This window comes from Pseudonaja textilis, chromosome 5 (assembly GCF_049901715.1).
Source record: "Pseudonaja textilis isolate UNSWEBS1 chromosome 5, rPseTex1.2, whole genome shotgun sequence".
NCBI lineage: Eukaryota > Metazoa > Chordata > Lepidosauria > Squamata > Elapidae > Pseudonaja > Pseudonaja textilis.
In genome coordinates this window covers 23357218-23376051 of record NC_141994.1, presented here as the reverse complement: position 1 = coordinate 23376051, position 18834 = coordinate 23357218, and the positions used below count along the sequence as shown (strand labels likewise).

The following is an 18834-nucleotide window of genomic DNA, read 5'->3' as shown; positions in this document are numbered from 1 at the left end:
TGGGTTAAGCATAGTGAGATGAAAGCCAATCTTTCTTCTGTACCTATGAAGAAATATAATTGAAAGATGGTTTTATGTTTTTATGTTTTGTTCATATGTTTCTGTAAAAAAATAAAAACTTTGTTTTAAAAATAAAAGAAATGTTGCAGGACTTGGGCATGTCTAGTTTAATGAGATGAAGGATTAGGGGTGACATGACAGAATAAAGTAGAATTAAATTATTGGCCAAGTGTGATTGGACCCACAAAGAATTTGTCTTGGTGCAAATGCTCTCAGTGTACATAAAATAAAAGATACATTCGTCAAGAATCATCAGGTACAACACTTAATGTTAGTCATAGGGTACAATAAACAATCAAATCATACTAGGAAACAGTCAATATAAATTGTAAGGATACAAGCGACAAAGTTACAGTCATACAGTCAGACGTAGGAGGGGATGGGTGATAAGGAGTGATGAGAAGATTAATAGTAATAGTAGTGCAGACTTTGTAAATAGTTGGACAGTGTTGAGGGAATTATTTGTTTAGCAGAGTGATGGAATTGGGAGAAAACTGATCTTGTCTCTAATTGTTCTGGTGTTCAGGGCTCTATAGCATCGTTGTTTGTTCTTTTTTAACAAATTTTATTCAGTTTTTCACATTAAAAAGAAAAATCTCTTTTTAGTGGACAACATATTTCCGGGTCATCACCTTTACATACAAATATGACAGCAATTATACATTCATATATGCATACTTAATTCTATTATTACTTTTTCCATTCCAAATTTTCAGTAAGGAGAGAAACAAACACATTAATTCTAGCCTCTTTCATTAATCTCAATTGATACATCTTTTTGTTTCATTTCAATTATTTCAAATATAATCCTTTAATATTTATTTTAAAAATAAAGATAAACAATATGTGTTTGCCTAATAATAATAATACTAATGATAATAATAAAAAAGTTACCAATGTCTCTCCTTCCTTTTAATAGTCTATATTAACTTATTAATTTAGTTGGTTCTTTAGTCTGTCATATTCCCTTTCCATTACACATTCTTTTTATAAATTCTAGATTAATACAAATGTTAACACTAAAAAAACCCACAAGTATAGGTTTCCCCCCTTTTACTGTTTTGAGTGTGACACCTCAATGATTAAAATATACCTTTATTCCCTCATCTTAATTCCCAATAAACCATTATTTTTAAGAAGTTATTCATTGCAAGTTAATCATTACATCATTTCACTTGGATTCCGCAGCATATTTCCCCCCCTTGATTTTTAATAGTTATCAATATCTATATTACCCTATTTTCTAAATATTTTTAATTGCAGAAATAATCTTATTACCCCTTGTCACCCTGCAGAATCCCCTTTTTAATTCATCAACCATTATCTCTGAAAAAGCCATTTCTTTTCAACATTTTACTATTTCCATGTTTCTTTATTTCATGCACCTGTTTCTTACTGCTTCTCCTCCCCCTCTTTTCCCCGTATCTTTTCTCATTCTAGTTTATATCCTTCTCTTTCTTAATATCTTCCTTTCCTCTTTTCTGCTGGGTATTTCTACCTTTCCTGACTTCACAGGTATTCCCCCTTTTGATTGCCTTCTTAAATCTCAACTTTTTAACCTTCCTTCTTTCCCCACTTCTTTGTAGTGTTCTTTGTGTTAACTGTCTATTTAAAATGTCTTCTCCTTGATTAGACTCCTCCTCCTCTGAAGCTCTTTCTTCTTGTTCTTCAATCGCCATTTCCATTTTTTCTAACACAGAACAAAGTGATTCACCTCTTTCCTGTAGTAATTCTCTCATATTTTTAAGTTCCATTTTTAATTCCCGAAGAGATATCACCATTACACACTCTTATATTTTATGGTCATTAAATTCCACGAAAAAAACACTTTTACTTTCCTTCTTTCTTCTTTCAATTTTCTAAAGTTCTCAGTTATTCCAGCCCAGGGTCTATACCAAAAACATCAATCAATCCCACAGTCAGTCTTTCCTTGCTTTTTTCTTTATTCTGGTTCTGCTTTCACTTTCTAAGATTCTTATTTTGTTTCAATATTTCTTTAATGTTATATCCACACAAGTTCATTCAGAAACAGGATGCTTTCCCTTTTATTTGAGATCAAGTTTTTGTCAAAAGGTGGCACTCTCCACTATACAAAGTCTTCACCTTTTTCCCCTATTTTTTTATTTAGGGTTTTTCGAACCTCAATATTCCAGCACAGTCCAGTCTCCAATTTGTAAACTTTATTATTATTATTTTTTGACAATCTTAAGTCCAGCTTTATTTTATGCCTGTTTATTCCCAAAATATTTTAGTCCAATTTAGTTAAATCTTTAGTTCCAGCTTCTTCCTTTCCCGGTTCAAAGCTCCACTTAGCTGTCAAAAATATTTTCTTTTTTTCCACCTGTCCCTTTGTAATTTCACCACTCACTTTTCTTTTCTTAAAAATTCCATGTTACCTTAATCCCGGGGGATTTTTATTTAGTTGTATTGCCCAGTTGTCCCGGTTCAGATGTTATCCACCTCTTTCTTCCCTCCTGCACAAACCTTAATCCAGCTGAGTCCTCCTCTTCGGGGTGACCATTTTAAACTACCGCTGCAGTCTTCTTCGGGGGGAAAAAAGCCCAAGCCCAGGGGGGGAGATGCGGCTCCCCTCAACCTGGCTTGAGGCTTCACCTTATTCCACCACCCCTCCAAGGCAGCTTCAGACCCTAATCGTAATGAATCGGGGCTCTCCAACGAAAGAGCACGGACCATAGCCGCAGAAAGTCACAATCTTTCCCGGACAGCAGAGGCAAGGTACCTTAGAATTTTTGCTATGCAGAAAGAGGGTGAAGGCAAATCCCCTCCTTAGCAATTCATAGGATAGCAATTCATAGTGGTGGGATTCAAATTTTTTTACTACCGGTTCTGTGGGTGTGGCTTGGTGAGTATGGTGTGGCTTGGTGAGCATGGTTTAGTGGGCGTGGCAGGGGAAGGATACTGTTGCTTTCACTTCATTAGCCTATCACAGTAGTCCTCAATGTACAACAGTTCATTTAGTGACTGTTCCAAGTTACAACAGCACTGAAAAAAGTGACTTATGACCATTGTTCACACTTATGACCGCTGAAGCATCCCCATGGTCCCAGGTTCATATTTATGACGTTTGCAGTGTCCTGGAGGTCATGTGATCCCTTTTTTGCGACCTTCCAACAAGCCAAGTCAATGGGGAAACCAAATTCATTTAATAACGGTATGACTAAATTAAGAACTGCTATGATTCACTTAACAAAGGTGGGAAGAAAAGTTGTAAAATGGGTCAGAACTCATGTTGTGGTCCACCGTCAGCCTGCAGAACTGGCAGCAGAGTCAGACAGTGGGGAGGAGCATGGGCCAGTCCCAGAGACTGGAGAGGACTCGGATGAGGGTCCTGTGTCCGATACAGAGATGGGGCCAGGACCATCTGGGAGTGGGGTGCTGACTCCAGAGCCTCCAGAATCTGACAGAAGTGAGGAAGTGGAACAGGGGGAGCCTTTCCCAGTGCGTGCATACGCAGAGCTGCCAGAAGACAAGAACAGCTAAGACAAAAGGGGCGACTCAGGAGTAACGCTCCCATAAGACATAAAGTAGGAGCAAAGCTTTTGCAGGAAGCAACTTAGTTCGCTCTGTTCAGATTAAACCTTTAATGTGTGGACTTTGTACTCCATTTGGCACTTTAGCTGTTGGCAGCAATTCAAAGGAGAGAAAGGTGGGTGTTTATCTCGAGAGACTATTTGAGACTCATTATGGGCTGGGAATGAACATAATTCCAGCCTTTGAAATAAGTGGGGTTGTTTGGAGTAAGCGTGTGCTTAATTACAGTCTCGGGGAGCTTTGGTCAGAACAACTCACTTGACAATTTTCTCACTTAGCAACATAAATTCTGGTCTCAATTGTGGTCGTAAGTTGAGAACTACTTGTAATGTAAAATAAATGGGATAGAAATAGAGCTCGTAGCAAGTTCTGTTGCATGAGAACCCTGCTGCTCATCAATTTGCCAACAGAGGGCAATGTTGAAGTAACTTTCCTGCAATTTCGTCACCCAAAAGAAAACTACACACTTCTCAAGGGAAGACTGATCGGCCACACGGTTATTAACTAACTCCTTTTTGCTTCAATAAGCAAAATTATGTCCTCTTAATTAATTGCTCCTACAGGGAACTGAAGTCCAAGAGAAAGGCTAACGCAGAAATGAAAGTATGAGGAAGAGAAAAATTCAAAAGCCCCCTCTGCAAAAGCTATAGTACCCTCTTACAACTGTTTTACTACATAGTACAGAGGGAATTTGTGCCTGAAACCTCACGCTGCCTTCTCACATTGAGAAGACGTGACGAAAATTACTTAAACCAGGGGTCCCCAAACTTGGCAACTTTAAGACTTGTGGACTTCAACTCCCAGAATGTCCACAAGTCTTAAAGCCCACAAGTCTTAACATTAAATTCTTAAAATTTAAATAAAATTAAAATTAAATGTCCACAAGTCTTAAAGGTGCCAAGTTTGGAGACCTCTGACTTCAACTCATTTCTTACGGACAAACTCAGCCATAATTTCCTCTGGGAAACTGCAGATTCAACCACACGGCACCGCAACTACACAAATGATGCCCACTCCCTTCTTTTTCCAAAGGTTGTAATAAAAAGGAGGCTTTGATGGTGGCTCTGATTTTATTTTATTTTTTTGCCCCTTTCCATGGGATGTTTCTGCCTGGAGGATAACCCAAAGCAGGCCATGGGCTGTCCAGTCTTATATGGCGGGGAAGAAGGGAGCTGAGAAATGTGGCCGAGAAAAAGAGAGACAAAATGTTCCCAATTGTATGAATTGTACCATTCATACCTGAAAGTAAAGTTTAAATTCCAAAGTAATGGGGACAGCAGAAGCTTCTACTATTGAAAAGGTCACTACGATGATACGCAAAGGTGATACAACACAACATTGCTCAACTTTGCTGGATTCACTGTCATATGTTGCAAAAGACCTTCTTTTAAAGGAATGGATGACCATATCAATGGCTTTTATGAAAGCTGTTTCCTGTGTTTGCAACAACAATGGGAAAATGAAGAGATCCCTACAGAGGAAAATGTAATTAAAAAATATTCAAATGTGCAGGAATGGATAGATTAACACTTAAAATCAAGGAAAAGGAAGAAACTGAGTATTTTTTTTTAACATGGGATTCATTTTATTAATGGCTAGCCAATAAAAACAGAAGTTAGGAATATGGAAATATAAGAGAAGGATTAACTGTATAAGGAAGGTTTATTCAAATGGATAAGCAAATATTAGTATTATTATGGGACCAATACCAATGTGATGAATACTATTGTAAATATTATAAGACATAAGACATAAGAATTTATTTGTCATTACACTCGCAAGCGGGTGCAACGAAATGAGGTGCTCTTCCACAAGTAAAACTGGACAACACTATTGAAAGAAAAATAAAATTAAACACAACAGACCATACAATAATCTCTATACAATTTAAAAATGTAAATACCCCATTACTCTCAGCCATTAAATTCCACAAAATCTTATGACCCTGCATTCAAACTCAAAGCTGCACTTGGATAAAAACTGTTCTTAAATCTAGTCGTCCTTGTTCTTAATACCCTGAATCTCCTTCTCGATGGTAATAGTTCAAAGAGCTGATGTCCCGGATGAGAGGAGTCATTCAATATATTAAATATCTTCCTCTTACATCTATTCCTATACCGTTCTTCCAAAGAGGGGAGTGAGCAGCCAATGATGTTTTGGGCCATCTTAATCACCCTCTGAATTGCCTTTTTCTCTGCCACTGTGCAGCTCGAGAACCATACACAGAGACAGTAGGATAATATACTCTCAATTGAACTCCGATAGAAGGTAGTCAGTAGACTCTCAGCCAGTTGTTGTTTCCTAAGAATCCTTAGTAAATACAACCGTTGTTGTGCCTTCTTAATTAAAGCAGCGGTGTTTGCGCTCCAGGTCAGGTCATTTGTAATGATGGTCCCGAGATACTTACATTCAACCACCTGTTCCACATGAACTCCCTCTATATACAGTGGCTGAATGTCTGCTCTTTTTTTCCTATAGTCCACTATAACCTCCTTGGTCTTCTTAATGTTAAATAGAAGATTATTATTTTTGCACCAGTGGGATAGCTGTAATACCTCATCCTGATATGCAGACTCATCATCCCCAGAAATAAGTCCTACAAGCGTAGTATCGTCTGCAAATTTTATTATCTTATTGTTGGGATGTTTATTTGTGCAATCTGATGAATAAATGGAGAACAGTAGTGGACTAAGGACACAACCTTGCGGAGTGCCAATGCTAAGTGTCTTGACAGTAGAAATATAATCATTCAGTTTAACTCTTTGTGGACGATTTGTTAAAAAATCCAATATCCATAAACAAATAGAATCTGGAAAATCTAGATCTTTGAGCTTGGCTATTAATCTGTGCGGTATGATGGTATTGAAAGCAGAACTAAAATCTGCGAACAACATTCTTACATAATTCCCGGTGTTTCCAAATGGGATAAGGCCATGTGAAGCACAGTAATAATTGCATCCTCGGTTGATCTATTTTCTTTGTAAGCAAACTGAAGCCCATCAAAGGAATCAGGAAGGCAGGAGATAATATAATTTCGAACTAGCTTCTCAAAGCACTTCATTAAGATAGAAGTTAGTGCCACTGGCCTATAGTCGCTAGGACCATTTGTGGGCAACTTTTTAGGCAGTGGAACGATGGTGGAAGCCTTGAGACACACAGGAACCACACTTTGTGTCAAGGATCGATTAAAAATTTCAGTCCACACCCCAGCTAGCTGATCAGCACAATCTTTTACCACACGACCAGGAATTGAGTCGGGCCCAGCTGACTTTCTGGAATTAACCGCCTTCATTGTCTGCCTCACATCCTGCTCATTCACAATGAAGGGGAGGCTCTGCTGAGTAAATGATGGCAAAGGGACAGTTTCATTATGATTATTATCTCTCAAATTATTTGTACATAGACAACACACTGCTTATATAAAAATAGAATTTTTTTATATGTAATAAAACTTTTTAAAACTGAAAAAAAACAAAAGGAAAGAAGACTGTTTCCAGCTATTATAGGTAGTCCTCAACCTATGACCACAATTGAGTCCAGAATGGAATGGTCACTAAACAAACTGTTATAAGTCAAGGACTATCTGTATAAGGATGGCAAGCCGGTAGCCTCACTTAACTGTCTTTGGCAACGCAAAGGAAAACCTGATTAGTATTTTAATGACAATCCACCAGGAAATTCCAGGGCTATAAATTAGCCTAGAAAGTAAAAAAAAAAAAAGAAAGACAAAATGAAATGAAATGAAATGTAATAAAAATAACTTCCTGGAAAGTGTCAGTACCGAATCAACCTGCTTATGAAGTCACGGGAAGTGGAGAATTTATTTTAAAGAGCATTCCTGGGAAAAATTGTGTTGGAAGAAATATCCATCTGGATTCAGTTCCAAGTGGGGAGAAAGACACTGGAAACATGGAGGCTGTTTGGAAAGATGGTTTTTTGATGGACAGGACTATATGGGTTTGAGGTCTTGGGCAGCTGAACACAGGGATTTGAGTGAGAGAGGTATTTATAACATCTCTTGGGCCTTGCCCTTGAGCTTCCTGTTCCTGTGGCAAGGACATGTATTCTATTGGTTGCTGTCGGACTCCCAGGGGGTTACGCAGGGGTCATAGCTAACTTTTTAGGTTGTGAGTTAAGTTTGATTGAAGCTTGGACTCTCTGAGATGATGTAATGAGGAGGCTTGCGTCCCGAAAGGGTGGTGGGCCATTCCTATTGTGTCTTCCTGGTTGTGGCTTTCCTGGTTTAGATCTTGAGTGAGGGCTGATCCTACCTAATTCTGTTCAAAATATCCTGTCTTGACTGGATTACCAAATCTGCATTTCTAAAAACTGGCCTCAGCTTAGTATCTGCTTGGAGGCAGGGAACTGTGGCCCTGAGTTTCTGTTTCCTTTAAGATTTCTTTTTTAGGGGAAATATAATGTTCTGCCTTTTAAAATATTTCTCAAAGTATTTCATTCTTCTAAGAGAGGGGCAGGTGCTAACTTTCTACAACTGGATAGCGGTCCAACAAGGTTTAGCTCTTGCTTTGGCACACTCCATTTACTGTTGCTCCAAGCATGTCATAATAATAATAGTTCCTAAGAAAAAACACTTCCAAAACCAGACCAAGGCATTTTGAAGGTTGCCATGCCAGTCCTGGGGGGTTTTCTCCAGTTGAGCTCAGCTGGTGAAACCTGAGCTATTTGCATGGGGGAGGGCAAGCAGCTTGCAAAACACATGCCCAGAAACACCGCATGGAATTACAGAAACCCATTCACCCATCTTGGGCACGATGCAATTGTGAAAATTAAACAAGGGCAAGTGAAAACACGGGGAATTTTATACCATTCTTCAGAGGCCCTTCACGTAGAAAAATTAACCAGAATCAGGATTCTGGTTAGCATCTTAAACATATGAATTGGCTTCATACCTTTGCTGTTTCCCACAGTCACGTGATCTCCTTTTGCAACCTTCTGACAAATAAAGTCAACGGGGAAGCCAGATTCACTTAACAACCGGGTTACTAACTTCTCAACTGCAGTGATTCGCTTATCTACTGTGGCAAGGAAGGCTGCAAAATGGGGCAAAACTCACGTAACAAATGTCTCATTTAACGACTGAAATTTTGAGCTCAATTGTGGTGGTAAGTCGAGGTCTACCTGTACTTGTAACTCAGGGTTGTACTGTGGAGTCCTTGATGCTCTCTGAGCTTGGTTGTTTTCTGCGCAGACGTTTCGTTACCAAACTAAGTAACATCGCCAGCGCCCTGATCAACGCCATCACCAACATTGATGACGTTACCTAGTTTGGTAATGAAACGTCTGTAAGAAAGCAACCGATCTGAGAAAGGGCTCCACAGATTAGATTGAGATGAAGCGATTGATTCAAAGTCACCCTGAGATTTTCTCTGGTTCTGTGTAAACTAGGATCTGGGTTTCCATAGTGTCAGCCCAATAACTTAACCATTACCACCGCTCTGACTCTGTTTTTCCGGTCCTGCTTTAAAACATTACCATGAGATGAACTAGGAGGAATGTGAGCCTACAGAACAAATCTTGCCAAACTGGACGAACCAGATACCAGCTGATAAATTACTCCATTGCCATGCTTAAGAGGGTTTGTATAAAAGATACTGCATTGTTTCAATCAAATGCTCCACAGTTCTTTTTGAAAGCAAATCATTCTGAGAACAGATCATGTTACTGCAATAAGCAAAGTAAAAAAATAAAAAAGGGCACCTCCCTAATTTGGCACATTAAAAACAAACAGAATTAAGTTACGTAGCCAAAAATGTTCTAATATCCCAACCTAACTGCAATGCATTAGACTTCTTGGCCATCTCTGAAGAACCAGCTTTGTCCCTCAAGGCTAGTAATAAAAACAGTTCAAAAGAAGCCTTCATTAAATAATACGAAACACGGTTCGATAAGAAAACAGTGATAATGAAATATTCACTCCAATAAACAAATGTAAACGAAAAAGGCCTAAATTGAAAATTCTGTAGAATACCATTTTGAAGCATCTGCCTCCAGCATATTTTATTAAAATTAAAAAGGCAGAAGAATCGATAGGTTTCACAAACCAAATTAACTTTGACTTACAGCCATTCATTTAGTGACCATGGACTCAATTGTGGTCATAAGTCAAGGACCAGCTGTCATTTATTTTCAGGGTACAACTGTAGGGCAGAGGAGCCAGGGCTAGAATGGCGCCAATCTCTAATGTTTTGTCAACTTACTGTATTTCATGTTGAGTCAATCAACGTCATCCGAGCCAATCTTAAAATATAAGTAGGTTCATAAAAGCATAGTTCTTTAAGCTGGATCCAGTCAGCTTAGGAGTTTGAAGAAGACAGTATCTCGAGAAGGGTATGTCTAGAATGGTTGGTACTCCAAATAAAAGTCCTGTTAAAGAGATAACAGCATTTTATTGCTTCAGAATTTGCCTTCAAGCTCAATTCTCATGTCTTGTCTAAGAAAGCATTTTCTTATGTGCTTCTTTCTCATTTGCTAAAATCTTACCTGACTTTGGTAAATCAACAGGGCTATAAATCCAAGGAACATTCAAATGGCTTGCCCAATCAGAATCATGGGAGCCAAGTTGGTTTCTGGAACGTCGCCTAGCCCAAATTCAGTGCCACATCATGTACTTCAATCCAACTTTGTAGGCTGATCTGCTAATATTTAGTAAGGTAAAGGTAAAGGTTCCCTTCGCACATACGTGCTCGTCGTTTCCAGCTCTACGGGGTGGTGCTCATCTCCATGACAAAGCCGAAGAGCCAGCGCTGTCCGAAGACATCTCCGTGGTCATGTGTCTGGCATGACTAAACACTGGAGATGCACAGAACGCTGTTACCTTCCCACCAAAGGTGGTCCCTATTTTTCTACTTGCATTTTTTACATGCTTTTGAACTGTTAGGTTGGCAGAAGCTGGGACAAGTAACGGGAGCTCATTCTGTTATGTGGCACTAGGGATTCAAACTGCCAAACTGCTGACCTTTCTGATCGATAAGCTCAGCATCTCAGCGACTGGTATTTGAGGAAACTCTCTAGTTTGATAATCAGGGTGTCATGGCAGTCACACAATTAGTAAGACTGTTTAGGGTTGGAGTCATATTGATAAGCAGGTGTATTTCAGGGAAACCCATTTGCCGGTTCTGATAATTGAGATATTGTTTCCCAAAAGACCAGGGTTCTCTAGAAGCTTTGTATGCTAATGATTGTAAAATTATGGATGCCTGTGATCTCAGAATTATGTAACATTATACTTATCTCGGAATTATGCAAGCTATTATAAACAAAAGCTGCAGAGTAGATAAACAATAGAAACATAACTGATGTTTCTTTTTTATTGATTGTTGGTTTAAAAGTAAAGTATACACTGCTAAAATTAAGAGGCATGTATTTATTTGATTTTTATTTCACCTTTTTTTACTTTATAAGTAATTGAAGGCAGTGAACATGCATAATACTCCTTCCTCCTCCTGTTTTCCCCAAAACTACAGCCCTGTGAAATGGGTTGGATTGAGAAAGATTGACTGGCCCAAACTCACCCAGTTGCTTTCATGCTTAAGGCAGGTCTAGAACTCACAGCCTCCTCGTTTCTAGACCAGCATCTTAATCATTACACCAAACTGGCTTGTTATATTTTGGTATCAGAAATATAATGTCCACCAAAGTGGTACCTGTTTGTCTACTTGCAGTCCCACTTTTGAACCTCTGGGTCAGCAGGAGCTGGAGTGTGTAATGGGAGCTCACTCCATCCTCCAGCAGCAACGGGTCTCAAACACGAGGCTGCCAATCATCAGCCCAGTTTTCTAACCTAGTGAACACCTAAAACTGGCTCATTAATGTATATGTTTGCTTGCCAAGCTGGGATGATTTGGTTTGGTCTTAAGAAAATTTAAGCAACAAGGTGATCTGGGTATGATCAAACAAATGACAGTGGCCAAGGAATAGCATTGGCCATTTATCTTTTCATTTAGAACTAACTGTGACTTAGAGAACAGAAGAAGGAAAGTTTTAGACTCATTTTTCATATTAGACTAGTCACTAGGTGGTAATATGACTTGTTCGGTTTTGGCTGAGCCAAAATTATAGTTTGTTAAGCACAGTCTTTGGTGCCTTGCAATGTGTATACCGGTCCATTTGGGCACATCAATAAACTACATGAAGCTATGCCATATATTCTGTCATAGCTTCATTTAGTTTATAGAATAATCTAAAAAAAAAAAAAGCCAAAACGTTAACACCCGCAGAAATACACCAGATACTTGTAGATCAAATATCTAGAGCAACATAAATGAAATAATACTACTTTTTGTCTGTTTACTTAGGCAGGATGTGAAAAATAATAAGAGGAAAGACGATACCCTTTCCTTGTCACAATACGTAAGGATGACATATTTCATATGACCACAAGAGGACAATTAAGGGACATAGAATGTTTACCCTTTGCTGCCATCAAGTGTTCATGTGGAACTTTGCCGCTCACACTAAAGCAGTCCTTCATACACAGTAATATTGAAGAAACATGAGAAGAGACCCCTCATCAGATCTTCAAAGTTGATTAGTTAAGACACGGAAACACTACAACTTCAAATATTAGCCTAAATATAAAATCTTAAAGTAGACATAGAAGCAAATAAGCAGTGAGTGGAGTTGCACCAGATTAGGTGAGATGAAACACTATCTGGCTGCAGCCATTAGCTCTCTAACTGGTGAATCTCCCAGAAGCTGAAACTTCTGACATCTTATATTACAGTAATATAATGAAGGGGCTGCCAGAGCAGGGATCATGTAACAGCACACTGAACCTTTACAGCCTCATAAATATGTTTATAGCAGCAGCGCTGTATGTTAAAAGTAAATCTATTTTTTAAATAATAATTTTGATTAAGGATCATCCATGTGGATTACAAATTAATATAAAGTGGACCTTTAAATAAGGACCAGAGAAAATTATTAATTTTTAGTCAAGCAAATTGGGCCTTAAAACAAATTTCCATGTGGCTGTTTGTTGTCCCTCTTCTGCTATTTTTTATTTATTTGTTTGTTTGTTTATTTGTTTGTTTGTTTGATTCACCAGGCTTGAAATTTTGGGCTTGGACAACCTTGAACTACACCGTCTACAGTTGGACTTAAGCATAGTACACAAAGTTATCTGCTACAATGTCCTACCCATCAATGACTACTTCAGCTTCAACCACAACAATACAAGAGCACACAACAGATACAAAGTCAATGTAAACCGCTCCAAACTTGATTGCAGAAAGTACGACTTCAGCAACAGAGTGGCCAATGCCTGGAATGCACTCCCTGACTCCGTTGTTACATCCTCTAACCCCCACTCCTTTAACCTTATTAAACTATCCACTATTGACCTCACCCCGTTCCTAAGGGGTCTGTAAGGGACGTGCATAAGTGCACATCGTGCCTACCGTCCCTGTCCTATTGTCCCTATTTATTCGTACCTATTTCCTGTATTCTTACTCATGTTTATCCTTATACCTGTTCTCTTATAAGCGATTGACAAATCAAGCATCGTCATGCAGGTTCCCAGGAACTTCAGTGGAGGAGAAAGAGGGAGAGGGAAGGGAGGGAGGGAGGGAGGAAGGAAGGGGGAGGGAGAGAGGGAGGGAAAGGAAGGAAGGAAGGAAAAGAGAGGGAGGGAGGGTCAATCAAGATGGCCATCAGGAAGAAGAAAGGAGGGAGGGCGGCGGGAAGGAAGGGGAGAGAGGGGAGGGAGGAAAGAAAGGAAAGAAGGGGGAGGAAGGGAAGGAAGGAAGGAAAAGAGAGGGAGGGAGGGTCAGTCAACAAGATGGCCATCAGGAAGTAGAAAGGAGGGAGGGAAGGAGGGAAGGAAGAAAGGAAAAGCGAGGGAGGAAAGGTCAGTCAACAAGATGGCCATCAGGAAGCAGAGAAATTGGGGTTCCAGCCAGCACCTGAACCTCTAAACTTCCTTTTCCTTGCTATATTTTATCAGCAAGGATTAAAAAAAAAGCTGACCACATAGTACAAATGTCAAAGCTGCCCTTCCAAGGCTCTTAAACCCTGGAAGGAGACAAGTGCAGATATCATGTTGCCTTGACTTTTGGTTAAGAGGGAATTCCCAAGAACAGGAAGGAAAACAAGAGAGAAGTTTCTCCCAGTGGAGAAAAAGCCTTCGCAGCATTTCCTATAAAGCAGAAACTGCAAATTGCATTAATCTTGTTAAGTGGCTTACCGGAAATCGTCCGAATCCTTCATGGCATCAAGAGACACAGTGATGGCATCCAACTTAGACCTATCTTATGCTAAGTTTGGCTTTCCTAGAAAACCCCCCACAGAAGCTGAAGCGTGTGAATAAAGGCTACAACACTATTGAAAGATGCGAGTAGAGATAGTCCTCGACTTATAACCACAACAGAGCCTCTAAGTTGCTAAGTGAGACGTTTGTTAAGTGAGCTTTGCCTCGTTTTACAACCTTTCCTGCTACAATTTTTAAACGTGAAACACTGCCATTGTTAACTTAGCAACACCGCTGTTAAGCGAATCCATCTTCCCCCATTGTCAGAAGGTTGCAAAAGGGGAGCACATGACCCTGGGACACTACCGCCGTCATAAATATGAATCAGTTGCCAAGCGGTTACATCATGTCACCCTGGGGATGCTGCAACAGTCGTAAGTGTGAAAAACGGCCAGACGTCACTTTTGTCAGGATTCCAGCAATCGCCCAAATTAAATGATGATTCTCGAGCCAAACTTCTAAAAACTTCAAAGGATTCATTAGAGGTGACATACTGGCACTGCCCTGTATGAAGCCAACTCTGGCATACAGCATTCACAATCCCCTGTGACTAGTGTTGGGATTCAAATATTTTTGCCACCAGTTCGGTGGGTGTGGTTTGGTGGGCGCACTTTGTGCGTGTGCACATGATTTGCGTGCACGCACGCACCAAATGCACACTTTGTGCAGGCGCAGAGGTGTTTGCGCAGGAGCGAAGGTGTTCTAACTTGCTTCCTGCAAGCCTGTAGATCCTGGTTGCTTCAGCAGCTGCTGTGCAGCACTCTTCTGTGCCGTGCAAAGCAGCTGCGCTTCAAATTCAGTGGATAAAAGTGAGTATGGGAGCAGAGGCGGGTGGGTGGGCCCAACAGCAGAGCGGTGGAGAGAACCGGTTTGGTCTCCGCTGTTTATCGCTGCTACTGGCTTGGCAGAACCGAGCCAAACTGATAGAATACCACCACTGCCTGTCACCCTGTTTCCCCCCTCCCCCCTGTTTGTCTCATAAATCAGATTTTCCAGTTGAGCCCATTCACAGGCTGGGTATCATCAATCACATTCTCCAATTATGGGCTGGATGCCATCATTCACGTTCTCCAATTAAATATATTTGCAGGCAAAAGCTCTGGTATTTTAGTTACAACCTTTTAAAGAGAAGAGTTGGAATGTACTTTCGATTTCAAACTGTACTGCTCTTCCAGATTTCCTTCTCCCCTACCTTTCTTTTTAATGGCAACTACTAAAACAGGCATAAGAATATTTTATGAGTTGACAACTTTTTCAGTGCCGTTGTAACTTCAAACAGTCATTAAACAAGCTGTTGTAGGCCAAGGACTACCTGTGCATGTAATATTATCATAAGGTGAGTGTGTCTGAGACCGTGCGTATATGTTTAAACTTCTATTTTCCCGGTCACTATTCTTATTGCATGTTGGAATGACAGCAGGAGAACTTAATCCTGCAAGGAGGATAAAAATTAAAAATTAAGCAATTATAAGAGAATTTGAATTCAAGGCAACTCGAAAGGAATTGACGTTTTAAATGACATTTGTTCACTCATTCTATATAGCTAACATGAAACACACAAATTTGTTCAAAAGTAGGCGACAAAGATAAGCAACCCAATTATATAGGAGGATTGCTGTTGCAAAATTTGAAAGTGTTAATTCCCCACACCAGGGATATATTTTGGACCGAAAAGCGTTATAATGATTACATGAGCAACCTCAGTTAGATATTGTAGGAAGTTCATTCACAATTAGGCAAATAACAGAAACAGAATAGCTACTGTGGTTTAATTTTTTTTTTTTAACCAGAGGGAATATGGTTTTACTAAAAAATTATTTATAGCAAGACAGAGAGGCACGGCCGAAATGAAACTGAAATTTCATATGCAGAGGAAACTCAATATTTCCTTATCAGATTCATCGGTGCCTTCAAGGCAAAGCTTTTAATGTACTGCCTTCACTGGGAAAGTTCTTAAAAATTTAGGGATATTCAGAGATGTATATTCAGAGACTGCCTTGAATTTAGCCCATGCTGAACTGTACTGCACAGTCAAACATCAAGAACTGACCACAGGCCAAGTTTTATGACATTTTGGCCAGTTTGGGCTAGTGGTGCCAGGCTAGAAGGTGAGAGATTGTGAGTTCTAGCCAGGGCGGGCTTCAAAAAATTTAGCAACCGGTTCTCTACCCAGTTGCTGTGTGGGCGTGGCCTAGTCGGTCTCCTGCACCATGGGGGGGGGAGGGTTGTTTTCGCCCTCCCCGGGCTCCAGAGGCTTTCCTTGAGCGTTCAGGGGGCGAAAATGGCCTCCCTGGGCTCTGGAGGCTGGAAACAGGCCTGTTTCCGGCCTTCTAGAGCCTCCGGGAAGCCCATTTTTCACCCTCCCGAAGCCTCGGCGCAGGCCCTGCACTTACCTGGGTTCCAAACCAGGCCACGTGGAGACTCCTGGGAGGGGAGGGGCAGGGTGGGTGGGGCCAGCCATTCATTGCAACTACCGGTTCAGCGAACCAGATGTAAAATTAACATCTGGTTTGCCCGAACCAGTGTAAAACGATAGCAGCCCACCCCTGGTTCTAGTCCTACCTCAGCCATGAAAGCCAGCTGGGTGATCTTCTTGGGCCAGTCAGTTTCTCTCAGCCCTTTGAGGACGTCTTGCGGGGAAAATAGGAGGAGGAAGCTGTGCTGGATATGTTCACCACCTTGAGTTATTTGTAAAAATAATGAATACTTTCAATTTTGCAAGTATTAAGGTTGCTGGACGAGCAAGCACAAAAACAGCCAAGGAAGTGATTGAAACCTGGGAAACAGGAATGCTGATTTACCCTAAGCTTATCAAGGACTTAGGAGACAGTGTTTGGCAGCACAAGGAAACAGCAGCTAAGAATTTAATACCCCAATTAACATCACAATTAACAAAAAGCCACACACAACCAGGCACCAAATAAATACCACCCACAGAATGGCCCAAAACACACACACTCTGCTGCAGAGAAATTCCCTGAGGATGGGTTCTAACACGAGTCTGAAAGCTCAGAAAACTAAACCTCTGATCCCGGTGATCGACCAAGATTAGATCTTGCAACATTATCCTGGGACACTTATAGTCCAGAGGTGGTATTCAGCAGGTTCTGACCAGTTCTGGAGAACTGGTAGCGGAAATTTTGAGTAGTTCGGAGAACCGGAAAATACCCACTCTGACTGGCCCCGGCCCCATCTCTTCTCTGCCTCCCATTGAGTCCCAGCTGATCGACTGGGTCTCCTTTGGTTGTCTTGCACAGGAGAATGGAGCTGGAAAGCAGGTCAGTGGGGTGGGGAAGGAATGGGGATTTTTCAGTAACCTTCCCCCAGGAGTAGAAAGGGAATGGGGATTTTACAGTATCCTTCCCCTGCCACGCCTGTCATATCACGCCCATCACACCACGCCACAGAACTGGTAGTAAAAAACTTTGAATCACACCACTGGTATATTTGCCTTCATTCATGGAAAAATAATAAAGGTTGGTGTGCAAATGAAAAAATACGTGAAGGCCCAACTTTCTGGGGGAAAGCTGTAATGCTAGGAAAAGTGGAAGGAGAGAAAAAGAAGAACTAAAAGCAAGGTGGACGGATTCACTCACAGTTAGGAAACCTGAAAGAGGTTTAGGGACATATCATCATGGAGAAAACTTACGTTGTTTATAGGAGTCAAAAACTAATTGATGGCCCACACAATCAATCAAAAGTGGCAAAGGAACTCTGCAGTTATCAACAGCTATGAACAAAGCTCAAGTAAATATGATCCAGTAAGATAGATTAAAGTCAACATTTAGGATTTAATGTAATACTTTCTTGCCAAATAGGTGTTGCAAGAGATTGATGAACCTTGCCCTGCTATGGGGAAAAAGGAATTTGTTGACTTGTATTATGTAATCTACTAGAGAAGTGGTCCCCAACCACCAGGCCCTGGACCAGTACCGGTCTGTGGAGCATTTTTTACCGGGCCACAAAGAAGTGGGCGCCACCATCTTGTTTCGACGGCGCTTGAGAAAGTACTTCCGGGTGAGCTTGTCAGTCATCGGTTGGAAAGCGGCGTTTGGATGCTGAATCCTCGCGCCTTAGTTTCGTCGAGGCGGGGGCGGCTTCAAATGAACAGCCGTCCCGATGGCAGTGGAGTCTCGCATTAGGAGATTAAGAAAGAGCCTGAAAAGCCCATCGACAAAGGAGGAGTTGAAGATGGGGGGAAGAAGCGGGGGACGGCTGGCTGGCCGGTCGCTCGGCTCGCTTTGCCTTGGTCATGCGTGCTGATGCTGGTACCAGTCTGTGGATCATTTTGTGATGCCAGTACTGGGCCATGGGACAAAAAAGGTTGGGGGCCACTGTACTAGAGAATTTGTGCTTTCTTTTCCTAACCCTTCCCACCCCCAGGTTTGGGAGGTCTTCAGGTTGCACCAAGGCCAGACTGAAATGGGACATTAAAAACATAAAGGGTAGCCCTTCACATACACAAGCTCAATAAACTAGGTTAACGCTTTATACTAAGCCAAAAATAAACCAGGTTTGTACTAACTTCATATTGAGCCAAAAGTAAACCATGTTATGGCTTAATGTATGTGTGTGTGTGTGTGTGTGTGTGTGTGTGTACTAGCTTGATACCAGTGCTTCGTTACAAAACTATGTCGGGCTTAGTTTTTGGGGAGGAAAATAAGTGGGGAAAATTCTGCCTCTGCCTACCAGCATCCATCGGTATTCATCAGGCTAGCGTCCTGTCAGTGTGTGAGAGAGTTGAGGACTGTTTGGAAAGTGAAAGAGTATTTGCTGTGTAAGCAAGAAGGAGACAGCAAGGAAGCCTGGATGTGGCTTACTCAGCTGTTCTGTACTAAAGCTGCTTGGTGCTCTGAAACTGAAACCTCTGGTTGTGTTTTGCATTTGGAAGAGATTTCTTTTCAGGTGAGAGGGGGAGTAGAACTCCTTAGCATCAGAGCGTGTTAATAATAATA

General features: G+C 40.9%; 1 long non-coding RNA gene across 1 annotated transcript; it reads right to left on the bottom strand.

The window, feature by feature from the left end:
* Positions 1 to 7399: 7399 nt before the first annotated feature.
* On the bottom strand, positions 7400 to 17563 carry LOC148125563 (uncharacterized). Its single transcript, XR_015743970.1, has 3 exons — positions 17529 to 17563; positions 16442 to 16557; positions 7400 to 9996 (listed from the first exon to the last, which is right to left on the bottom strand). It is a non-coding gene; the product is annotated as an uncharacterized LOC148125563 (long non-coding RNA).
* Positions 17564 to 18834: the final 1271 nt, after the last annotated feature.